Below are 6,086 nucleotides of genomic sequence, written 5' to 3'. Positions count from 1 at the left end.
TTACAAACCAGCCAGCACCTCCCTAATCTCTTTACTGCATCTCAGGGTGTAGATCAGGGGCTTGAGCATGGGGGTCACGACCATGTGGCTGATGGACACGGCCTTGTCCACGGGGACGGAGGCGAAGGGCCGGGCATAGAGGTAAATGCTTGGAATGAAGACCATGGACACCACGACGATGTGGGTGGTGCAGGTGGAAGCTGCCTTCCTCCTCGCCTGCCCCGAGTGGGCCCTCAGCATCACCAGGATGGCCGAGTAGGAGAGGAGGAGGAGGAGGAACCAGATGACATCCAGCATCCCGCTGTTGCAGATCATGAGGAACTCCAGGAGGGAGGTGTCAGTGCAGGCGAGTCTCAGCACTTGGGGAACATTAGAAGTTACCTAGGACTTTGGGACCACAGAAAGGCAAGGGTAGCTTCAGACCTAGCTGGGAAATGGAATGAAGGAAGCCTCCCACGCAGCTAAGCAACACCAGCCCCAGAAAGACCTGAGTGTCCACAACGGTGACAAAATGCAGGGCCTGGGAGAGGACATAGACCAACACTGAGAGGGAGAAAACCATGGAACCTCCCAGAAAGTGGAAGAAGCAGACCTAGGCCTTCCAGCCCTGGTAGGAGAGGGTCTTCCTCTCAAAGAGGAAGATCGCCAGCATCTTTGGGGCAATGACTGAAGAGAAACAAAGCTCTATCTCCGCCAGATTTCCGAGCAAAAATTATATGGCTATATGGAGCGGAGAATCAGAGGTCACTGTGACGGTGCTGGAGGTTTCCCATGACAGCGGTGGTGTAGACAGACGGGAACACCAGAAACAAGGAAAGCTGGACCTCCCGAGTCTGGGAGAGCCCCAGGAAGTCCGATTCTGATGCCCATGTGAGGCTCTCTGGTTCCATGGTGTCTTCCCCACACACCTAAAGGAAACGGACCACAGACAGGGATGCAGGAAGTCACTACTTGTCTTTCTGGTGCTCAAAGCAGGTGCTCCAGTCCAGGTGATGGACACCCTCATGAAAGCATATCGTAAAGTCATCCAGAGACACATGCAACCTGCCTTTCAAAGATTCCCTGTAATATAGTAGTTGGAAGATAATTTAGAATCCAACAGAAGCAGAGTCAAACTTCAGAGCTTCTCTTCCTTGAGATTTAAGTAATTGAGTCAATTACTTCATCTGAGTCTCAGATCCCACATCTCTAAGAATAATGTTTCCTTTATTATAGGGGGGAGTTCCCGTCGTGGCTCAGTGGTTAACAAGCTGACTAGGAAACATGAGGTTGTGGGTTCGATCCCTGGCCTCACTCAGTGGGTTAAGGATCGGGTGTTGCCGTGAGCTGTGGTGTAGGTTGCAGACGTGGCTCGGATCCTGAGTTGCTGTGGCTCTGGCGTAGGCCGGTGGCCACAGGTCGGATTAGACCCCTAGCCTGGGAACCTCCATATGCTGCAACTTCGGCCCCAGAAAAGGCAAAAAGACCAAAAACAAACAAACAAAAAAAACCAAAAAAAAGAAAGAAAAGAAATTGTCTAGGGGATTAAATAATACATAAGGTTCCTCAAAGAGTGGCTGGAATAGTAAATGGTCATCACTGCACTCCCCTACTCTAAAGACATCCACCTTCTTCCATTCTCCACTACATTTTTGTACCAATCATTTTTCATGAAACAGTGAACACATCATCATGTTAATGAACTTTTCATGTGTCTATGTGTTTCCTCCATAACTTAACTCTAAGCTCCCTGAGGCATACATATGGACCCTTTCATTGATTTGTGCCTATCCTTGCTCAGGTCAATACACAAAAAGCATGTGGAGTGGACTGTGGGTGGATGAACAGCTGCAGGAAGTGCCCCCTCCCTCGCTGATGTAGGGTCCCTTACTGGGTAAGGAAACAGGACATCTTAGTGTGTGTGCTGAGACAAGAGAAGCGGGAGAGAGATTGGATTAAGAAATGGTTGATGGGAAAAAAAAAGAAAAGGGGGGTGTTCCCGTCGTGGCGCAGTGGTTAACGAAACCAACTAGGAACAATGAGGTTGTGGGTTTGATCCCTGCCCTTGCTCAGTGGGTTAACGATCCGGCTTTGCCATGAGCTGTGGTGTAGGTTGCTGACGTGGCTCGGATCCTGCGTTGCTGTGGCTCTGGCGTAGGCTGGCAGCTACAGCTCTGATTAGACCCCTAGCCGGGGAACCTCCCATATGCTGCGGGAGTGGCGCAAGAAATGGCAAAAAGACAAAAAAAAAAAAAGAAAAAGAAAAAGAAATGGTTGATGGAAAATAAAGGGGGGGGGGTTCTCATCTTGGTGCAGTGGAGACAAATCCGACTAGGAACCGTGGGGTTGCAGGTTCCATCCCTGGCCTTGCTCAGTGGGTTAAGGATCTGGCGTTGCCATGAGCTGTGGTGTAGGTTGCAGACACAGCTCAGATCTGGAGTTGCTGTGGCTGTGGTGTAGGGGGGCAGCAACAGCTCCAATTAGAGCCCTAGCCTGGGAACCTCCATATGCTGCAGGTGCGGCACTAAAAAGACAAAAAAAAAGAAAGAAAGAAAGAAAGAAAGAAAGAAAGAAAGAAAGAAAGAAAGAAAGAAAGAAAGAAAGAAAGAAAGAAGGATGGAAGGAAGGAAGAGAAGAAAGAAGAAGAAAGAAAGAAAGAAAGAAAAAGAACGAAAGAAAGAAAGAAAGAAAGAAAGAAAGAAAAAAGAAAGACGAAGAAAAAAGCAAAGAAAGAAAGAAAGAAGAAGAAAGAAAGAAAGAAAGAAAGAAAGAAAGAAAGAAAGAAGAAAGAAAGAAAGAAAGAAAGAAAGGAAAGAAAGAGAAAGAAAGAAAGAAATGGATGATGGATATTGTATGAAGAGGGCCAGGAGAGGTCTTTTGAAAGGAACAAGAATTTCAGAAGATGTTACAGAATTCAAGGATAGCAGACAAAGGAAGGTGTGAAAACAGGAGAAATAAAACAGGCAGGAATACAAAAGGGCAGATTAAGAGGAAGGGAGAGGAAGGAAGGAGAATGGAGAAGGGGACAAGCCAAAATGGGAATGGGAACAAAGAGGAAGCATATGAGAGGGTGACAGGGGAAGCTGAAGTGGCTTCCACACCGCCTGCCGTCTCTCAGTCGCTGCTTCCACCTGCCTCCTGCAATCTCTTGTCTCTGAGAGGTGATTTGGATCTCCTCCTTCTGCTTCCACTCTAGTCCATCTTCTATACCACAGTCCATGAGACCTTTCTAAACTTATGTGTGATCACCTTCCTCCATCATTATAGTCTTTCGATGATGGAGAGCCCACAGTTTAAAACTCAAACTCTCAGAAGCTGCCTCACATGCTTTGTGGATTAATTCGTGGTTGAAATACACGCCTGCTAATGTGCACACCACTCCCTCTCCGTACACCACACCAAGCCCTAAAATGAAGACTGTCTACCTTCCTCATCGGTATCACCGTTCCCCAGAAACCCACTGCTGTTCAAGGAATCCACAGGTTCTCTCATATGCCACAGGTTTGCTTTTTTTCTCTAGCTTTGGAAAAGAATTTTGTTTCCTGAAATATCTTCCACTTCCTTCGCACCCTAGAAGTCCTCAGATATCACCTTCTCTGTGACACCTCCAATTCTTCCATGCAAAGATAACCCCTCGTTTCTTTGGATTCCAATAACATTTCATAAATATTTCCATTATTCATATTTTTTTGTTGTCTCTTTTAACGAGATCGCAAATCCAATAGCTTATAACCCTAGCTCCTCTAATAGCAACTCTAAATTAACAATTGCTCAAGAAAAGTTTGCTAACATAAAGTATTATCGTAATTGCATGGTCTTGTTCAATGTGACCATTGGTGTTGCCTTTCCGCTCTCAGCAGCCTCCCTCTAAATTACAGGGCCAATTTGTCCCTTGATTGCTAAAAGCCCAGTTCTTCACACGCACCTTGTAGAATCTTGTTTTCAACACCTCTTTTCCATTGCATTATTTTTTAAGGCTCTCCTCCCATTTAAAAATTACTACCATCAAGCTGTCACTTGTTTATTTCCTCTATCCACCCTCTAGTAAGTGTTTCTGGAAGCTTCCGACAGCTGCTCTATCTACAGGGGAGGAAACCCTGTCCCTCACCTTCCTTCAGCCCAGAGTGGGAGAGAGCCTTCAGGTCTTCCATCTTCTCAGACATCCTTTTTCTGCAGCTTCGGCTTCCCAGCCACTGCCCATACATCACCTGCACAGCCATGGGTGTGACCCTGGGGGAGAGTGAATATCCTTGGGCAGAAACTCCTGGACTGGACCCAGGAATCTCTGGGAGCCAGAACACTGCCCTCTGTAGGCTCCTCAGCCATTCTACAGCCTCCTCCTCCTCCTCCTCACAGCCATGGCAGCCAAATGATAGAAAGATTTGGTCAGGAACGTAGAACAGGTTTCAGACAATCCAAGGAGTGTTTGAGAGGAGAAGGAACAAATCCGAGGGGCAGTATCTTTATGGAAAATATTTAGAAACTGTTAAGAGGGAGAACTCCTTCAAAAGATGACAGTGGGGAATGAGGCAGAGAGGCAGGGAGCAGAAAAGCCTCTGACTGTTCCAGAGCTGAGAGGACAAGGTCGACCATTCATCACACATGCTCATCCACAGATGAGGAATCTCTAAGGTGTCCCTTGAGGTCGTGGGAGACACTGACTTTCAAACCCACCCCTGTCTCCTGCCTCTGAACTTGGAGTCAGAGGAACCAAGCTCCTGGCCAAGCTCTGCCCCTCACCTGCTGGTCATCATTGAGCAAGTCAGTTCTCTCCGAGTTTTCTCATTTGTAAAACTATTTAATATAATAATAGCATACCCACTGTCAGTTTGCTTAGAATGAGGTGAAAGTGCCGAACAATACCTGACACAAGAGCAGGTGCATAGAAATACGAGTTGCTTTGCATGCAGCTGTCCAGGTTTCCCAGCAATGCTTGCTGAATAGACAACTTACAGAATGGGAGAAAATAGTTTCAAATGATGCAACGGACAAGGGCTTAATCTCTAGAATATATAAACAACTTATACAACCCAACAGCAAAAAAGCCAATCACCCAATGGAAAAATGGGCAAAAGACCTGAATAGACATTTCTCCAAAGAAGATATACAGATGGCCAACAAACACATGAAAAAATGCTCAACATCGCTGGTTATAACAGAAATGCAAATCAAAACTACCATGAGATACCACCTCACACCAGTCAGAATGGCCATCATTAATACATCCACAAATAGCAAGTGCTGGAGGGGCTGTGGAAAAAAGGGAACCCTCCTGCACTGTTGGTGGGAATGTCAACTGGTACAGCCACTATGGAGAACAGTTTGGAGATACCTTAGAAATCTATACATAGAACTTCCACATGACCCCGCAATCCCACTCTTGGGCATCTATCCGCACAAAACTCTACTTAAAAGAGACACATGCACCTGCATGTTCATTGCAGCACTATTCACAATAGCCAGGACATGGAAGCAACCCAAATGTCCATCGACAGATGATTGGATTCGGAAGAGGTGGTATATATACACAATGGAATACTACTCAGCCATAAAAAAGAATGACATAATGCCATTTGCAGCAACATGGATGGAGCTAGAGAATCTCATACTGAGTGAAATGAGCCAGAAAGACAAAGACAAATACCATATGATATCACTCATAACTGGAATCTAATATCCAGCACAAATGAACATCTCCTCAGAAAAGAAAATCATGGACTTGGAGAAGAGACTTGTGGCTGCCTGATGGGAGGGGGAGGGAGTGGGAGGGATCGGGAGCTTGGGCTTCTCAGACACAACTTAGAATAGATTTACAAGGAGATCCTGCTGAATAGCATTGAGAACTTTGTCTAGATACTCATGTTGCAACAGAAGAAAGGGTGGGGGAAAAATGTAATTGCAATGTATACATGTAAGGATAACTTGACCCCCTTGCTGTACAGTGGGAAAATGAAATAAAATTAAAAAATAAAATTAAATTAAATTAAAAAAAAAAAGAAATACGAGGTGAATCTCAACTGTCACACTCCATAGTGACTTTCCTCCAATTCTTACACAGAAAAAACAAATTCAGAGGGAAGATGTGTTATTTAAAGTCAACTTAAAGT

General features: G+C 45.5%; 1 pseudogene; it reads right to left on the bottom strand.

Moving 5' to 3' along the window:
* LOC125113860 (olfactory receptor 4D2-like) lies at nucleotides 1-890 on the bottom strand (annotated as a pseudogene).
* Nucleotides 891-6,086: the final 5,196 nt, after the last annotated feature.

The sequence above is a fragment of the Phacochoerus africanus genome, chromosome 14 (genome assembly GCF_016906955.1).
Source record: "Phacochoerus africanus isolate WHEZ1 chromosome 14, ROS_Pafr_v1, whole genome shotgun sequence".
In the NCBI taxonomy this organism is placed as follows: domain Eukaryota; kingdom Metazoa; phylum Chordata; class Mammalia; order Artiodactyla; family Suidae; genus Phacochoerus; species Phacochoerus africanus.
The sequence above is the reverse complement of the archived record's forward strand: the minus strand, read 5'-3'. Positions and strand labels throughout refer to the sequence as shown.